Source organism: Gopherus evgoodei, chromosome 1, assembly GCF_007399415.2.
Source record: "Gopherus evgoodei ecotype Sinaloan lineage chromosome 1, rGopEvg1_v1.p, whole genome shotgun sequence".
Taxonomy (NCBI): domain Eukaryota; kingdom Metazoa; phylum Chordata; order Testudines; family Testudinidae; genus Gopherus; species Gopherus evgoodei.
The window spans coordinates 62460240-62480603 of NC_044322.1; positions in this window are offsets into that span (position 1 = coordinate 62460240).

Here is a 20364-nt window from a genome sequence, read left to right on the forward strand (position 1 = left end):
ACTAAGTGTTTAATCTTGAGGCCATGGGTAAAAGGGAGCCAGTGGAGATGTCTCTCAACTTTGTCTCATCACAAAGAGCATCACTCATGCTAAAGCCAAATGTACCTCTGTCTCACATAAATCTTGTTTCCTCACAGTTGGTTTCTTTGAATTAATGTCACTATTTGTCACCCATTGTAAAGTCCAATGTCACACAACTGGGCTTTGGCAAGATGAAAGTTTTGCTTTCAGAGCAAGCAACAGGGCATAATATCTATATGAATTCTAAACCAGACATGCTCATATGGTAGGGTGACCAGATGTCCTGATTTTATAGGAACAGTCCCAATATTCAGGGTTTGTTCTTCTATATGCATCTATTATCCCCCACCCCTACATCTATTTTTCATACTTGCTATCTGGTCACACTTGCTATCCCTCGCCCCACACTGCTTCCCGCAGCCCCAATTGGCCTGGAACAGTGACCAGTGGGAGCCGCAATCGGCCAAACCTGCGGATAAAGCAGGTAAACAAACTGGCCCAGCCCACTAGGTGCTTACCCTGGTGAGCTGCGTGCCAGAGGTTGCCGATCCTTGCCCTATCATATGTTACCAAAAAAAGCTTTATAATTCATGTCCATTTGTTTTGGTATTGATATTTGAAAGCACAAAGAGCAAATTGCATGAAATATTCAGCCATTTTTAAAAATATTCCTTTGTGATATATATATATATATATATTGTGGCAAAGTACCTTCCTCTCCTCAGCAGGTTCAATCCTTTTTATCCTTGGAGACACTGGCTTGGGCAAGGCAAATCCTTAATGGTAGCATAGGGTCCAGCTATTCCTTTCCCCAGTCTTTCCCTTATGCTTGTTTTCCTTCCCTCCTGGGGAGGGAGTGCAGCCTTCCTTCCTGGGAGGATTCAGGGTCTTGTTGCACCCAGCTTACTGGCAGCTTTCCTGCTTCTCTCATTCTGTCACCCCCACCTACTTCAACGCAGGGGAGGGTTTAAAAAGGTCACAAGCAGTTGGGGCCAGCTGAACCTAATTAGTTCCCTAGTAACCCCTGTTATAAACAGATAGTTAAGGGTTAATGTCTCTTTTACCTGTAAAGGGTTAACAAACAGTGAACCGGACACCTGACCAGAGGACCAATCAGGAAACAAGATACTTTAAAATTTCGGTGGAGGGAAGCCTTTGTTTGTGTTTTTGGGGTTTTACTATGTTCTCTCTGGGTCCTGGAAGGGACTAGACGGGCAACCAGTTTTTTGGCCAATCTCCCTGCTACAGTTTTTTATAGTGAGTAATTTAGTCAGAAAGGCAGTTATAGTCTTTTGATTCTTTCTGTATTTGCAAATGTGTAGTTTGCTGGAAGTATTTTAAATTGTATTTTTGTTGGAGGAGGCTTTTTCTCCAGTTTCTAGAAGCTGACAGACTCTGTAATATTCCATCTTGAATTTACAGTGATTTTCTTTATTTTTTTTCTTTTATTAAAAGTTTTGCTTTTTAAGATCTGTTTGATTTTTTTTCTCCTAGTTAAGGCTCAAAGGAATTGAGTCTATACTTAACCGGGAGGGAGAAGAGAAGGGGGAATCCCTTTGTTTTAGATTCATGGATCTTGAATCTGTATTGCCTCTGGGTGAAGGGAAAAGAGGAGGGTGGGGGAAGGTATCATTCCTCTCCGTGTGGTGATTCAAGGGAGTTTGAATCACGGTGATCTCCTAGTGTACTCAGGGTGAAAAGGAGCTGGGAGGAAGGGAGGAGGAGGAAGGAAAATGGTTTATTCCCCTTTGCTGTGAGACTCAAGGAATTTGGGTCTTCGGGGTCCCCAGGGAAGGTTTTGGGGGAGACCAGAGTTTATCAGGCACTCTACTCTAAGTCCTGATTGGTGGCAGCACTACAGGATCTAAGCTGGTAATTAAGCTTAGGGAAATTCATGCTAGTACCCATATTTTGGACGCTAAGGTTCAGAATTGGGAATTATACTATGACAACCCCTGTTCCAGCTGTACCTTATTTCCCTATGCTTATCTCTCCTCAGTGGATTGGGAGAGGCCTTTTAACCACCTGGGACTAATTACTACCCACCCCCCTTGTAGCTGTTTGTCCTGGGTTTACCACAATATATATATTTCTATCACTGCTGTTATAGCAGACATTAAGATTAAACATTACAGAAGAGGGAAGAAAACTATGACTTCTTTTAAAGAAAATTGTCAGTTCGTTAGCCGAAGACACAATCAAATATTCTGTTATCAGGATTGGTGATGTCGTATGTGTGGCATTTTCCTGCCTTTTATCACTTTGTCTAGATATAACAAACTTGGGGAGTGATTCTAATATAACACTGGTCTACAATTTTTGAGAAGTCGTCTGCTTCAGAGATAAAATGTGATATTTATTATGTATTTCGATGTGCTGAATTCAAATATGACAATTAAAACAACTGATTGGCTACTATTTCTAAGATAATTAAGTTTTTACATTTTATGTCTATGTATATTGTGTAGATAGCAGAGTTTTAATCATAAATTGTAAACCTAGGTCTTTTCATGTGTTTATGGTTGCTTTACATGATAATATTTCACCTGTCCTGTTAACACTTTAAAAATCAGCAAAAGGGTTATATAAATAAAAAATTTATTATGAAACAAAAGGCAAAAAACTATTATGTACATAGTTTAGTCCTATTCAGTATCTACTCGGCGCTTCTTGGCTTGTCTCGTGTATTCATTACACGAAGCATCTCTTGTCACTGTCCAGCAATAGTCTGCAAGCATTGATGAGCTCCATTTGCCCTGATAGCCTGCCAGGAGATTCCACTGCTGTAGTCTGGAGCCCAACAGCTCTGCCTTACTCTTGGGTAGTTCCAAATCCCTGACAAGGTCATTCAGTTCCCCTGGTGTTATGAGGTGTGGTTCAGAGGAGGAGGATGGAGAAAATGTGGGTCCTGTGACATTGATGGTTCAGGACCAGAAGTTTCATCCTCTTCCTCGTCTGACTCAAGGGAGAATGATTCTGGTGCATCAGGAATCGGCAGTCCTTCTCCATGGGGTACTGGGCGTATAGCTGATGGAATGTTTGGATAATGCCCAGTCCACTTTTTCTTCTTTGATACACCTTTCCCAACTGGAGGCACCATGCAGAAGTAACAATTGCTGGGAGGATTTGTTGGCTCTCTCCAAATCATTGGCACTGCAAAAGGCATAGATTTCCTTTTTCTGTTCAACCACTGGCCAAGATTTGTTTCACAAGTGTTGCAGCATATGTGTGGGGCCCACCTCTTGTCCTGATCTCCAATTTTGCAGCCAAAAGAAAAAGAAAGGTGATAGGCTTTCTTAACCATAGTGGTTATACTGCGCTTTTGTGATGCAAAAGTCACTTCACCACAAACATAGCAGAAGTTATCTGCACTGTTCACACAAGTACGAGGCATCTCTGCTCACTTTGACTAAACAGAAATGTGTCCCTTTGCAAAATCAAACACTGACAAAGAAGAGAGCATGACACCGTATGATTTCTAGAGCTGATATAGGGCAATTTGTTCAGCAGAGTGATGTAAGCTTTGTTATGATTGCATCATCCATGACTTCTAGGAATAACATGATGCAATTCAGATCATGTATGATGCAATACCAGCTTCAGATTGCATCCTTCATTGTTTTGCCTAAAAAGCACGTACTGTCCATACCCAGTCATAGATTTATTCATAGAGCCAGTCAAAGATGTATTTTAGTTATTTCTGGTTTAAACTGAGATCCTTTCCCTTTGTAACTCACTTATCCTCTGCCATTCCCAAGTCAAGGGTCGTATATACTGACCCAATAGCATATCTTGAAAACTAGAGCCAGTCAACAATTGTAAGCATCATTTTCATTCTCAGTGACCCAGAATTAGTAAAGTTGGACTACATTTATTTCAGAAGCATTTTGGCTGTAGAGCAGTGTAATTTATTATCTCAGCTCTTAAAATAATTGTTTCCCAAATTTCTGTTCCTGCAGATTGTCTAATCATGCTGACATAATTCCTACACATCATCCTATCACTTTGCTTGTAGGAAACATGGGAAGTTTCTCACCTAGATCACAAAATAGAATTATATATTTTTATATATCAGACCATCAATGATATGTAGTAGTTATCCATCCACCTAAATATTAAGTATACAGCAGGAGTTGGCAACATCTGGCACATGACTCACCAGGGTAAGCACCCTGGTGGGCTGGACCAGTTTGTTTACCTGCCGGGTCCACAGGTTCGGACGATCGTGGCTCCCACTAGCCGCAGTTTGCTGCTCCAGGCCAATTGGATGTGCTGGCTGTGGCTTCCTGCAGCCCCCATGGCTTGGGATGGTGAACTGCAGCCAGTGGGAACTGTGATCGGCTGAACCTGCAGATGCGGCAGGTAAACAAACTGGCCCAGCCTGCCAGGGTTCTTACCCTGGCGAGCCGCATGCCAGAGGTTGCCGACTCCTGTTATACAGTGACACTCCACAAAGCATTTGAGATTTATATATCCTGGGGGACGTGATCTAAAGATAATATTAAACACACAGTTTATTTTATTAGAGAGATATTTTAATACAGCCTAAGATAGTAAAAGTAGGCCTAGTTTTATTTAGGAGCTACACTACTAAAAATAGTTGCTAGTATATCATAATTCCATTGCTTTATTTGCAAATTAAAGGTCAGACTGGAGCAAAAAATATATATATTTGATATAATTGTATTAGGCTTTTAGTTTGTTAACTAAAGTTCATGGCACAAACCTGTGTGCTCATTTCTTTTGGTGTCAACATACCATAGAACACAACATAAATCCAGGAAAAGTAGGAGCTTGACTCTATCTGTATTTGCATAACAGGTATGGTCAAGAGCTCAGTCCTGCTTATACTAATTTCATTCATAAAAACTACTACAGTAGCCGAGGAGAGACAAAAATGATATGAAACTTTTCTGCTAAATTCTGTTTTGTTACTTTCTCTTCCCACTCTACTGACATCGTTGTCTAGTGTTACCTGTCACCTGGAGCAAAAATTTGAAAAGTGCCCTCTCATAAACAGATAGTTAAGAGTTAATGGAATAGAAGTACATCATATGTCTTTTGCCTGTAAAGGGTTAACAAGAACAGTGAGCCTGGCTGTCACCTGACCAGAGGACCAATCAGAGGACAGGATACTTTCAAATCTTGAGGGAGGGAGTTTTTGTGTGTGTTGTTAGTGTTTGGTTGTTGTTCACTCTGGAGGCTCAGAGGGATCAGATGTGCAACCAGGTTTCTCTCCAATCTCTCCGATACAGGATCTTATAAGTTCATAATAGTGAATACTAGGTAGATAAAGCGAGTTAAGCTTATGGTTGTTTTCTTTATTTGCAAATGTGTATTTGGTTGGAAGGAGTTCAAATTGGTATTTTGCTGAAAGGATTTTAATCTGTACTTGTATACTTAGGCTGGGAGGGTATTCCCAGTGTCTATAGCTGAAAGACCCTGTACTTATTCTATTTTAAATTTACAAAGATAATTTTTACTGTTTTTCTTTCTTTAATTAAAAGCTTTTCTTGTTTAAGAACCTGATTTTTTTTTTATTCTGGTGAGACCCCAGGGGACTGGGTCTGGATTCACCAGGGAATTGGTGGGGAGAAAGGAGGGAAGGGGGAGAGAAAGGTTAATTTCTCTCTGTGTTAGGATTACTTTCTCAGGGAGAATCTGGGAGGGGGAGAGAGAAGGAGGGGGGAAGGTAAATTTTCCTCTCTGTTTTAAGATTCAAGGAGTTTGAATCACAGTGATCTTCCAGGGTAACCCAGGGAGGGGAAGCCTGGGAGTGGCAATGGTGAGGGAAAGGGTTTACTTTCCTTGTGTTAAGATCCAGAGGGTCTGGGTCTTGGGGGTCCCCAGGCCAGGTTTTGAGGGGAACCAGAGTGTACCAGGCACTGGAATTCCTGGTTGGTGGCAGCACTACAGGTTCTAAGATGGTAATTAAGCTTAGAGGAATTCATGCTGGTGCCCCATCTTTTGGATGCTAAGGTTCAGAGTGGGGATTATACCATGACATGCCTAAATGATTTAAATGGGACTTAGGCTCCTAAATCACTTATGCACTTTTGAAAGTGATTAGAAGATCTCTTTGGAAGGGACTATGTCCAAGATATTCAAAGGTAGTTAGATGCCTAGATCCCATTCATCCTCAAAGGCTCCTAATTCCCATTAATTGATTTTGATGCCTTTATGGATATGGGCCTTTGTTATTTGCTACATATCTGTACAGTAGGATCCTGATCCCTGATTTGGGTTCTTTGATGGCATCATAGTATTACTAAAACTAAAATTATCACCATGATTTTCATCATCATGAATACTGGGAAAATATAGTAGTATATTTTGTTCTTGAATTTTCATGACTGTTTTAAAATTAGATTACTTGGATTGTCTTTCTTAAACTAGACATTTCCAGAAATGTTGTTATTTGTGCAATTTTCTGGAGCATTTCCTTTGTGGCGGTAGAGCTGTTTGAGGTTTATTACTCTAAGGGTATCCTATATGCACACGATGAAGTCCTTATGATTCCATTTTTCCTCTCATTTAACTTCTGCTGATAGGTTAAAGAGGACTAGATGATAGCCCTTTCACAGACTGTCAACTGTGCTCCTGGGATCTGATCCAACTTGCCCTGAAGTCAGCAGGTGACTTTCCCATGATTTCAATAGCAATTGGATTGTACCCACACGATCCAATCCAGCACATGAGTAAATAGTTCCTTATAGCTTCAGTGGAATAACTCATACAAGTTTGTTCACACATTTATTTGCAGAAGTGGGAATGTTTACTGGCTACACATATTGTGTAATGTGAAGCTCTGCTTAGGAGCTAAAAACGTTGATCTGTACCAATTCTCATTCACTACTGCTTTAGGATTGGGAATAGAACTTAGTTTTCCCAAAGGCAGTACAGAGCATGCCACTTAGCCACAGAACTAATCTAGACACTTAGCTTCTGAGTTTTAAGTTTTGGGTTCATTTTTTCAGTTTGTAAAGCTATATTAATTTTCCTAATAAGGACTCAACATTAAATGTTTAGCATAACAACAGGTGAAGCACAAAGGAAAACTGTGGCTAGACCAGCAGCTTGGATTTCAAAGACAACTTTTATTCTTTAATAGTGTCTATGTAAGCAGGGAGTATCCATTACAGGTAGTGAGGTACAGCAGGAAGTTTCCATCCTGTGTGTAATCGTAGTGTCTATACATATATTTTTAAATATTTATTAAAAAACAGGCCATATTTGTACTTCACGGTGGCAAAGTTTAGTGCATGTCTTTCAAGATTCATATGAACAAGACCGTTATAAGACTAAAGTTGAGATTTGCCTACTCAATGGCTTCAATACAGCAGGAAACCAATTTAAGGGGAAAATACATTAAAAAAAACAGCAATGAGTTTGGGGAGTTTGAGAATGAAATTTAGAAAACAATTTCTCATACAGTTCACCTTTGTGTCACTTCCTCCCTGGAGTGTCATGCAATGTTATAAAAAGCGTTGCTATAACAACACTAATTAATTTTAGTGGGATTTCATGGGTTACAGTAAAAAGCCAAACCACAGTGGTCCCATTCTGTGTTATAGCTGATTGGGTAAGAGAGAACTATATGATTTTGAAATAGAAAATAATGCAGTAATTACTGAAAAGGGCTGCCCAGGCCAGCCCTTGTCATGGCAACATATGCACACACCCTTCTTCATTATGGACATAAGGGTGACAATCAACAACAATGAAGCCTATACACATATTATTCAGTACATTACAGGATACATTGAAATAAAGGGCGAGGTTTATTCAACATTGTAAATCCCTTGTGGAGCTACCTGACTTGAAAAATGATCTGTCAATGTGCTCAGGCTTTTGCTTCACGTAACTTGGAGGACTGAGGACTCCAGGAATTCTGAAATTAGTACTAAATCCACCCTCTGAAGAATATGAGAGATATACTATGAATAAGAAAGTGATAAATATCTGGAGAACTGTAAACAAACAAGTACTGCCAAATACCCTAATCTTCCCAGACATGTAAAAAGGTTTTCATCACTATGAAGATATTGCAGCAATTCTATATTCCATATATTATTGACTCTCCAATTCCATTATAATGACAGTACAAACTCTGTCACTCTAACATCATTAAGACATAACCAATCTTCCACATAAATAGTGTTCATGGCCTTCTGCTATAATATGGCTTTCTGGGAATCTTGAGGCAAGCTAGACAATTTTCCAAAATAGCAGTTTTCTTTTGAAAAGTTTGCAAACACAATTTTGCCCCTTCATCATCAAATGCACAGCGTGGAAACAGTTTAAATTATAAACTCCAAAATTATTTTATCATGCTGGTGTCACTAAGGATAAGGGCTTTTGAGCAGCTATGGAGAGCAGGAATAATAGTAGAGTTATTAAAGATTGATAATGAGTACATTATGATATGTGCATGGCACATTTTACTGTATACTCTACGTGTGGCCCAATGTAGCTCTTAGTGAAGAGTCCAAGCTTCATATGCAAAGGCTGTAGGCAAAGCCTTGCGTCAGAGCTGCCATGCAAATTGTGTCTGAAGGCATAGTCTGTGACCTTTGTGTACAATAAGTCAGTGCTGCTGAGCCATAAAGACATAAAAGACACAGAGATGTTCTTCCAGAATCTTTTTTTAAGCTGAAGAAATTCTCAGGCAAAAAGCTTTGTTAACCTGGAGTCATATTTCAAAGGCTTTTCTGGCTGGATAACTTTTCTCACCAGCATTTCTGTAAGGTTATAATTCTAAGAGCAGGGCTATACTACCACTTAAGTTGATCAAATTTACATTGCTCAGAGGTATGAAACTCCCTCCCTCCTCCCCCCCACAAAAGACACAAGTTTCACACTATCCACACCAGTGCTATGTTGGCAGCAGAGCATCTCCCACAAAAGACACAAGTTTCACACTATCCACACCAGTGCTATGTTGGCAGCAGAGCATCTCCCACCAACATTGCTTACACTTCTCGGAGAGGTGGACAAATTATGTTGATGAGAGAGCAGAGTTTCGGCATAGCGTGTCTTCATCAGAGATGTTGCAGCAGAGCAGCTGCATGTAGTGCTCCAGTATAGACTTGCCCTAAATGTGCAGTAAGATCCAGGAAGAGCTAACCAAATGACGCCTAGTTGCAAGGCATGCTCGGAACAGGTGAAACACAGAAAGACGGAGGATGTACACTTTTTCCAGATGTAATATCCCATCTGATCACTGCTTTATTCTCCTCTCACACTAGTGTAGATAGGAAGAACCCCATCTGATTCATTACAGTGATTTAATGGTGTCAAACCAGTGTGAGTGTAGAATCAGGTCTGCAATCTTGATTCTTTTCCACTGTTCTACTTTATTATGGATTTGAGGGAACACTAGGGACCAGGATGATCCACCTATCCATTATGTGTAGGAAAATAAACTTTATGAGCATGGGGGGCTCCAATTTGAGTGTCATATTCTGGAGGCCTTATCCTGCCAGTTCTAAAGCATTCTTGAATTTTGTAAACATTGGAGATAAGATTATAGATAGCAATTTCTCAACTCAAAGAGTGTTACGGCCAACACAGGGTAATTCTTTATTAAAACTTGTCCTAACAGATAAAGAGAATATGATCACAGAACAGAAAATTAATAGTAGATTAGGTACATATGATCATGAGTTGATGAATCTTGCAATGTGCAAGGAGAATGAAGCCCAGACCATTAACATAGATACTTGGTGCTTTAATAGGGCCAATTGCACAAAGCTGAAAACAATTATGAGCCAAAAAGTTGGAAGGAAAAATGTAATTAGAAAAATGTGACTGATAATTGGGAATCATTTAAGGACACCTTACAAGAAGCCTCAAAAGCCACTATCCTACAACAGAGGAAGAAGGCCCTACTGGTTTAAAAAAAAACAAAAAAAACCCAAAACAAACAAACAAACAAAACTGGTCTAGAGTGGAAGTAAAGACAGATATAAAAATAATAATAATGAATATATATTTTAATAAGAAGTTGATAGTAATGAATATAATTCATTATTTTGGAATTATAGAAAAGAGATAAGAGAAACAAAGGGGCACAGGAATAAATCTATGGCCAGCAGAGTTACGGACAAGAAGAAGTACTTTTAAAAAATATATTAGGAACAAAAGGAATCCTAACAATGATCTTGGTCCATTATAAATAGAAAAGGTAGAATCAGCAATAATAATGCAGAAAATGAAGAAATGGTCAATAAATATTTCTCTTCTGTACTTGGGAAAAAATGATGATGTGATATCATATGATGATGGTTGATTGATGATGATGATGGTCCTTTACTAGATGGAAATAATAGACTTATCAGTAATCATAGAATCATATAAGGGACCTCAAGAAGTCAATCTAGTCCTGTCCCCTGCACTCATGGCAGGACTAATTATTATCTAGACCATCCTTGACAGCTGTTTGTCTAACCTGCTCTAAAAAATCTCCAATGATCAATACCTCTCTAGGCAACATTTTCCAGTGTTTAACTACCCAGACAGCCAGGAAGTTTTTCCTAATGTCCAACCTAAACCTCCATTGACGCAATTTAAGCCCATTGTTTAAAATTAGTATGTCCCCTCTCAGTCTTCTCTTCTCCAGATTAAACAAACCCAGTATTTTCAATCTTTCCTCATAGGTCGTATTTTCTAGACCTTTAATTATTTTAGTTGCTCTTCATTGTACTTTCTCCATTTTGTCCACCTCTTTCCTGAAATGTGGTGCCCAGAACTTGGCACAAAACTCCAGTTGTGGTCTAATCAGTGTGGAGTAGAGCAGAAGAATTACTTTGTCTTGCAACACTTCTTCCAATATATCCCAGAAACATGCTTGCTTTTTTCCCCACAGTATTACTCTGCTAACTCACATTTAGCTGGTGTTCCACTGTGACCCCAAGATCTCTTTCTGCAGTATGCCTTCCTAGGCAGTGATTTCCCACTTCGTATGTGTGCAGCCAATTGTTTCTTCCTAAGTTGAGTGCTTTGCATTTGTTCTTATTGAATTTCATCTTGTTTAAGTAAGACCATTTTTCCAGTTGGTCCAGATCATTTTGAATTTTAATCCTATCTTCCAAAGCACTTGCAACTCCTCTCAGCTTGGCATTCTCTGCAAACTTTATAAGTGTACTCTCTATGCTATTATCTAAAACACTGATGAAGATATTGAACAGAACCAGACCAATAACTGATCCCTGCAGGACTCCAATTGATAAACCTTTCCTGCTAGACTGTGAACCACTGATAACTACTCTTTGGGAATGGTTTTCCAATGAGCTATGCACCCATTTTATAGTAGCTCCGTCTAGGTTGTATTTCCCTAATTTGTTTATGAAGTTTCAGAAGACTGGAAGAAAGATAGCATATTGCCAATTTTTAAAAAGGATAAATGGGACACTCAGGTAATTATAGGGCAGTCAGCCAAACATCAATCCCAGGCACTATAATTTAGAGACTGATATGGAATTCAGTTAATAAATAATTAAAGGATAACATAATTAATGTAAATCAACATGGTTTCAAGTTAGATTTGCCATAAAATCAATTCTGTCAAACTAACTTGATACCTTCTTTTGATGAGATTACAAATTTGGTTGATTAAGATGTTTGACTTGGTACTGCACCACCTTTTTAATACAAAACTTGAACAAAATAAAATTAACATAGTCCACATTAAATGCATTAAAACTGACTAACTGATAGTTCTCAACATGTGATTGTAAATGTGGAATCATCACTGAGCACAGATCTGTTTCCAGTGGGGTCCAGCAGGGATCAGTTCTTAACCCTAATTCTATTTAACATTTTTATTAATGACCTCAAAAAAACAAACAAACAGAAAAAAACATAAAATCATCACTAATAAAGTTTGCAGATGACCACAAAATGGAGGAGTGCTAAATAACAAAGAAGACAGGTCACTGATTCAGAGCAATCTGTGTCACTTGTTTAACTGGTTGTAAGTCTACAATATGAATTTCAGTAGAAATATATGTAAATATATACATTTAAGAAAAAAAAAATGTAGGCCATTCATACAGGATGGAGGACTATTCCCTGATTCTGAAAAAGATTTGTGTGTTGTGAAGGATAATCAACTGAACATGAGCTCCCACTGTGATGCTGTGACCAAAACAGCTAATTGCATTCCTGGGATGCATAAACAAAATAATCTTGAGTAGAAATTGAGAGGTTATTTTCTCTCTGTATTTGGCACTAGTTTCATTGCTGCTCGAATACTATGTCCATTTCTGTTCTCACAATTCAAGAGGGATGTTGGTAAATCGGAGAAGAGCCCTGAGAATGATTAAAGGATTAGAAAACATTTTAAAGGTAGACTCAAAGTGCTCAATCTTTATAGCTTTATAAAGATAAGGTTAAGGGTGACAATTACAGTCTATAAATGTCAGCATAAGGAACATATATTTCAGCTCTTTAATTTATTAGAGAAGGTATAAAATGATTCAATGGCTGGAAGGTGAAGCTAGATAAGTTCTAAGTGGAAACAAAGTGTAAATTTTTGACAATGGAAGTAATTAATCATTGGAACAATTACCAAAGTGTTGTGGATTCTCTGTCACTCACAATTCTTTAAGATTAAATGTTTTGCTACAAGATATGCTCTAGAAATTATTTTTGGTAAGTGCTATGTGCTGTGTTATAGAGGGTGTCAGATTCGAGAATCAGAGTGGTCCCTTTTGGTCTCTGTACTCTATGAATTTATGAATCAATGATCAGGGTGATACAATAAAAACATTTTGTCATTTTCATTAGTCTTAGCTGACAATGTTTTCAACAAATCACTAAAGTCAACCATGGTAACAGAAACCTCTTGAACATGGAAAGAGACCAATGGAAGGGATATATAAAACAAATAATCAAGAGGAGACAGTAAATACAATTATACAAGCTTGGTGTTGTTTTTTTTTTGAGGGGGCAATATTTTTCTTTTTGCTTCTGTCATAATTTACTTTAATGAGCACTATTTTTCTCTATCACTGGTTTATATTGGTCAGGCTATATTTTTTCTCAATTGACAATATTTTTCAACTTACAATACATTTAACAAAAACAGATTTGTTTGTCTGTTTAAAAATGATCAGTCTAAATTTTCTTCGTTTCTGCTGTTTGAGGAGTTTGTTTGTTTTCAGGCAGGTGCTTTTTTTGGCAAGGATTGATGAGACCTGCTGCAGCCAAGCAAGAGGTCCTAGGTGACCAGTTTACCCTTCCCCAGTAGGTACCAGCTGGCAAATGCCCCCATTCTGGGATGGCTTGTCCTTCTTTTCACTTTGTCATCAAGCCAAGATAGTACACTGTAGGAGTACAGGTAAGCATCTGCCTCTATAGTCATTGCCAACAGCTCTCCGTTATCAGCTGCCAGGGGTGGTTCAAAGAATTGTGCACAACTTCCTCCAGATGCAGACCTTAAGTGTTTTTTGTTTGCAACTAACCCTGCCTTTGCTGGGTGGAGAATCTCAAATGTAAAATAGTTTCCAGAGTTTCATCCCAGCTCACCATTAAACATAAAGAGCGTTGGGTTATCTTTTTTTATTGCCAGGCGTTCCAGGGTGGACTTTGTACACATGCTTCATCTAAATAATAGAAATATTTCCTCTGATGAGCTAATCTCTTACAATGCAAGATTAAAGGGAAACTGTTAATTACATTGGCCACCACCCTTACAACTTGCCAGTTTTGCCTTTGATAAATCAATAGGGTTCCTGAACTCTCTGCACTGCCCCTTGTACTTACTCTACAATTGTCCTAAAATACTGAAGCAATTATTTAGTTATCCAAGTTGTTGTGTGAGGCCATGATTTGGCAAGTACATGAGCTAGTGCAGTCTCCCCTCTCATGGCTTCACACAGTCTCATTGACTCTGTGAGGGTCTGAGCTTGTGCTTGGGGATGCCTTTGCAGGCTGGAGACTTTTGGCCAGATTGTAAAGGCAAATTTTAGGCAGCTACTGCTGTTTGAAAAATAACCAGAAACTGCAATCAGACATCCTCAACATCTCTTGTGTTCCATATGTCCCTCCCAATTCTCCCTGCTGGCTTTATTCCTCTGATGACTTAGGGCCTGGTATTTCAAACCTTACTTATCGATATTCTCACATTAAAAAGATTTTCAGGGTCACCCTCATAGATAGAACCTCTCAGCAGAGGAATGGGTCTTCCACGGAAAAGCCTAATAGTCAATTTAAAATAATAATCTAATTAACCCTTACTTAATTTGTCTGCAGTGTGCCAGTCACTCCTGAAGGATAGAAGGGAGCCCTTTAGGAGGAAAGGGAACTGGAGAAAACACTGATGCAGAAAAAAAAGCTGTGTCTCTATTAGTGGAAAACCTCGCAGAGTTAAAGAAACACACTATGTAACAGAGAATCTCCCTCACAATACAGCTTAAAATAATCTGATCAACAACATCATGGGTCTCATGAAAAATGTCAAAGAAACACTTTCCCACTGGAATGCAGGTTTTCATCAAAATTGAAATTTTCTGTGGGAAATGGTAGATTTTGGCAGATTTTTCAGTTGATAAAATTGAAACAAAAATATTTCAATTCAACTCGGGTTGACATTAATCTCTGCCTGCCTGATCCATCAGAATACCTCTTGGGCTCTATAATCCTGGGTCCCTTATGCTCCCATTCTCCCTTGTGGGATCTGCTCCCCTAACAGATTATATCTCCCATGATACACTATGATCTCTCCCTGTGTCAGAGCCACTGTGGTAGTCCCTGATGACCAAGGTCTGTGAACTGAATTTTTCAGTTTGTCAGTATTCATTTCAACATTTCCAACCTGAAACTGGCTGTGATTTTGTGATTTCAACTTTCCATTCCACTGTGGGGGGGACAAAAATCCAAATGCAAAGATATTGGAATTTCCCAAAGGATGGAAATTCCATTTTCCTATTGACTCTATCCAATATGTGTTTAACCTGTGTTCTAATGTCAGCACTGAATGTTTGCTACTGTTCCTGCAGTGGTAGCTATGGTTTTGTGCTGTACAGGGAGATTACTTTCTTGTGCGTAGTGTGTTTCCTTATCTGTTGGAGGAGAAAAAAACATTTCTTGTAACCTTTGGAAAGCTGTCACTGTAAGTAGAAATGATGTGTGGGCTTGAATATATGGTTAAGAGATGTCCCCAAACTTGGTACTGTTTTCTTGCTTCTTATTATGGGGGGGAATGACTTATTTAACAATCTGCAATCTTTTAAACAACGTTATTGGTTATAAAAGCAGTTTTGCCTGCAGCACAATTAGAATGGTACTGTGCTACTAGGTTATGCAATATCTATGTTTATTTCCCATTTGGTTAGATGGTGAAGTTTGTCTTTTTTGTTAAAGCCTCACTAAGCTCTTATATATGCCAGATAAGGAGCCTTTTTATTAGAGTGTCCCCAAACCCTAATCTCAACTTGTGTTTATTTCTTGTAAAAAATCATTTGTGTGGATTGGTAGCCAGGTGCAATGTCTCAGCTGGAAATACTGATAGAAGGGTATATTGCTCCCAACTAGACTTTTCAGTTTGTTCCCAGAGGGACAAAAATGGAGTTTGTAAACAGCTGGTCTGTCTTTGTTACTTCTGTATTCCCTAGATCAATTGTTAGAGTTCTCACCACCTTCTATTTTCTGAGCTCTGCATAAGCTTTAGTCAATTGGGGAAATAAAACATCTATTATATTGGCCTTCTTGAGAATCATCTTTTGTATATTAATCACATTAGGGATAAAGAGGCAGAGGGATTCACTGTCTCTATTTTGTCCACTGGAACAGAGTTAAAGTGTGGGCTGTCTAGCAGAGTTTTCTCTGCCTACCTGGTAGGCAGTGGGAGGAAATATTACCTACCAGCAATGGAATCTCAATGCTAATGTATATCTCTGTGGTGACCTGGTCCTCTGCAAGAACATACTGTTCATTCCTACTTGGTTTGTGTAGTTCATAACACCTTCTATGGGTCAAATAGCATCCTCCAACTTGTACATGTCACTCCCAATGATGTAATTTGTCTCTAAAATGTTATTTCTAAAGGCTAGTAAATTATTCTTCTTTTAGCATTCTCTGAATAGAGTAGAAGATATCAGGTCCTGCTATACTATCACTTCCTATTAAACAGAATGATAGGAAAATGATATAAGAGGCATTAACCAATATCATGTAACAGATGATTCTGATCTTTGTTACTCATACCCAGTTCTTGGCAGGCTGCTTAAAAGGAGACAAAGGAACATTACATTGGACAGTTTAGCCAGGCAACATACCATGATATCAGCAGAAGTGGAGAGTTTGGCTAGTTACACTCGACAGGATGGATACCGGTGACTGGGGAGGAGAACAAACGTGTGTTACAAGAGCAGAAAGGCAGAGTTCAAACAAAGCTTGATGAAGGAAATTGCCACGGCAGGGAGGCACTGAATTACATGAGTGAGGCAGAGGATGGATTTTTTTTGGGGGGCTTCTATACAAGTTTCAGATACTTGGTGCCTTTGTGAAAGAAAACAAACAGGAGAGATATCACAAATGCAAAACACAATGCATAATAGGAATGAAGTGAGAAATTTTGAGTTGGGAAATGCCACTCCTCCTTCACATGATTTAGAGAGCATATTTTTCTCCATCTGTAGCTCCGCTGGCCTTTTTTTTTGGTTGGGGGGGGGGGAACCGCCTAAGAATAGCCTGTTTATTTTGTTCCTATGGTCTCAGAAGCACCATCCTGATCCCTACCTATTTGCTTGTTTTCATTATTCATTTACTCAGTCATTGTTGATATTACCATAGCACCTACACTCCTAATCAGACAGGATCCCCTTAATGCTAGGTTCTATATAAAGCAATATCCCCTGCCCTGAAAAACTTACAGGCTACAGATCAGGCAGACATATATCTTAGCTCATCAATCAGTTAAAAGGGGGGAAAAGCACATTAAAAATATTTCTTTCTGAAAAGATCCTCACCATTGTTTGAGTGTGAATTATTAGTGGCCTGACTTTTTGGATGTCATACAAAAACCTGGTCCAGTTCCAACAGGCTGCCTCATTCTGGTAGGATACTACCAGGAGGAAATATGAGTGCAGTCAGTAGCACCTGGGACAGATAGTAGCTGGCCTATGTTATAAAACTCTCCCATGTCTTGCTGTAGATTTTCGAATAAGACCTCCTGCACAATATCTTTTCCAATGTTCTACTCTGGTTTTACATTTGTTTTCCCTTTGTGGCAAGGCTATACAAATATTTATGTATTGTCAATTTACATTTTGAAAAGGAAATAAACAGGTTTTCAACTGCTTTTTTAAAGAGTTTCTTTCATTACACAGATCATCAAAACAAGAATCTCCCCTCCTCAAGAACCCCCCCATTTCATTTTTCATAAGCAATTTTTAGCTGTTGATTGATATTAAGTTTTTTAATCTCCTAATAACTATGTCTGGAAAAGGAAATTGTTGCTAATCTCAGGACTGAGGGTTGTGGCTTTAAATATAGATATAGATATGCAAGCATACTCATCACTGAAAATCTGAGCAAAGACATTGGGATTGGGCCCGAAAGAAATATAGAAATGTATTATGCAACAGGACCATGGATAATCATTATCCCTTCAAGAGAAAATCAGAGGGAGTTAGCAGGCAATTGGTGTATTGTGACTGCTGTGTACCATACCAAACACAGTTGTTTCATTGTTATCTTGTTCTCCTCAATCTCCTTGTTTTTTAGTATTCACCTATCATGTATTGCCATAAACTAAGCCCAATCCTGCTATGTGCTATGCCTGAGAACACCACTGACCTCAGTGGGGTTCCAAACAGACACAAGTTCCCAACCATAGTGGAGCAATTGAAGGACCAGGGCCTAGGCTTGTAAGCTCTTTGGCGATGGGGCTGTTTTTCTTTGTTTGTTTGTTTTGTTTTGTTATATTTGCCTTCAGTGCCTGGAACAACTTTTAAAGTTTGAAAAGGAAACGAACAGAAATGATCAAAGAGCATTGCTTTCTGACTGGGGGCTCCAATAATAAATAACAGAATAAATACATTCTCTCTAAAGGAGTAGAAAATTTGGTAAGAGGTAATGAGATACATGAGTTATGTCTATATGAGATACATCAGTTATGTCTTCCTCAATAATATACCAGATAAAAATAGAAGAATTGTGCCCTTCCACCTACTCAGAACCAACTCTCCACACGACACCTTAGACAAAAAGCTCTTCTACTAGAGAAAAATCTGAGCAAATAAAACATATTACTTATTCCTGAGTACTGTGGCAACACATCTCTGATGGAAAATTCAAGATTACAAGTGACGTGGATCTTGATAACAATGGAACTTCTTCCTATAGGCTGCCTTATTCTGAAAGGTCGCTGCCATGAGGAAAAAAGAGTGCAGTCCATAACACCTGGGACAGATAGGAATGGGACTATGTGATAAAACTCTCCCATGTCTTGCTGTTAGTGATGCTTTAGTATTGGTATTACAGAATAGCAGTGTTTCTCAAACTCAGGTCACCACTTGTGTAGGGAAAACCCCTGGAAGGCCAGGCCCTTTTTTTTACCTGCTCCATCTGCAGGTCTGGCCAATCGCAGCTCCCACTGGCCGCGGTTCACCACTGCAGGCCAATGGGGGCTGCTGGAAGCGGCTGCCAGTAAGTCCCTCAGCTTCCTGCAGCCCCCATTGCCCTGGAGCAGTGAACTGCGGCCACTGGGAGCCACGACTGGCTGGACTTGCAGATGGGGCAGATAAACAAACCGGTCTGGCCCACCAGTGGCTTTCCCTACACAAGCGGCAACCTCAGTTTGAGAAACCGTGGACTAACCCTTCCTGCCAATTAAATTCAGAATCTGCTACATGCAGACAGATTTCAAATGCTGTGGTTTTCACAGCCAGTTCTCTGACAGATGCTATTGTCAGGAACCTCCAGACAATCATGACAGTAACCTCTACAGAAATGACAGTTACTCGTGCTTTATGTATGTATGAATCTCCACCTCACCAGGTTTCTCAGAAAGGTATACTCCAGGGGTCAGCAACCTCTGGCATGCGGCTCGCCAGGGTAAGCACCTTGGTAGGTCGGATGGTTTGCTTACCTGCCGCATCCGCAGGTTCGGCCAACCATGGCTCCCACTGGCCGCGGTTCACTGCTCCAGGCCAATGGAGGCGGTGGGAAGCCGCGGCCAGCATATCCCTCAGCCGTGCCTCTTCCTGCCGCTCCCATTGGCCTGGACCAGTGAACCGCAGCCAGTGGGAGCTGCGATTGGCCAAACCTGCCAACGTGGCAGGCAAACAAACTGTCCTGGACTGCCAGGGTGCTTACTCTGGCAAGCTGTGTGCCAGAGGTTGCAGATCTCTGTTGTACTCTATATCCTATTTTAGGGATACGGTCAACTTGTGTACCAATCACAGAGTCTATGGGCCTCCTCTGAGTGTGAGCTGGGTTGTTGCTACTGTGCCCAGTGCTCTTGCCAGTTTGTCGCTGGCTGCGGTGTGTAAAATGGCTAACCCAATAAGGCATTGCAGAGGAGTTGGTTTTGGCTATTCACCTTGCTAAGGCGGCTATGTCTCAAATTTCTAGTACAAATTATTTGAATCCCAAACACCACTTATGCCTACATGTACTCCTTGGAAAATTCCATCATGGGTACATTTCACACTCCTCTCTTGTCAGACTCCAAGTTTAGCAGGCCAAACTCCTTTGTTTCCTAGTTGAAACTTCTTTTGAAATTGCAACTATTGTATTTGATATTAAGGCTGCAAATATTTAATTTAGGGACGTCAAAGACTTTGAATAAAATATAACCCTAATTTGCTAGCCTTTTTCATTTTCATTAAAATTGTTAGTGTCACATTTGTTTGCAAAGCTGTTTCTTCTAAGCTGCTATTGTGCCCCCACACCATCCACTTCCATCCTCTTCCTGCAATCTCATCAAAGAACACTATATTCTACTTTCTATTAAGCACCACAGTAGGTCACTTTGACAGATTATTCTTTTCAACTTCTCATACAAAAAGAAATTTTCTATATTCTTAACATTTTCAATCTTTGCTCTTCCTAAGTTACAAAAATAACTTCAAAGAAAATGTGAAATTGAATCTGGCATTCTAAAGTTATTTCCACACTTCCTTGTCCTTGATGAGTGACTGAAAGAAGGATGGCACCAGGGATGGGTAATGGGATATAAAGTCTTCAACTTTAAGTTACCAATTCCAATCTACCAGTTTGGTAGTGAGTACAAGATGTTAATTATGACTAGCTATTTCATTTCCTGTGTGAAGTTAGTTGGCTGTCTGAGTCCTAATGGGCAAGTGACCTCAGCCATGATATGCATACATGCAC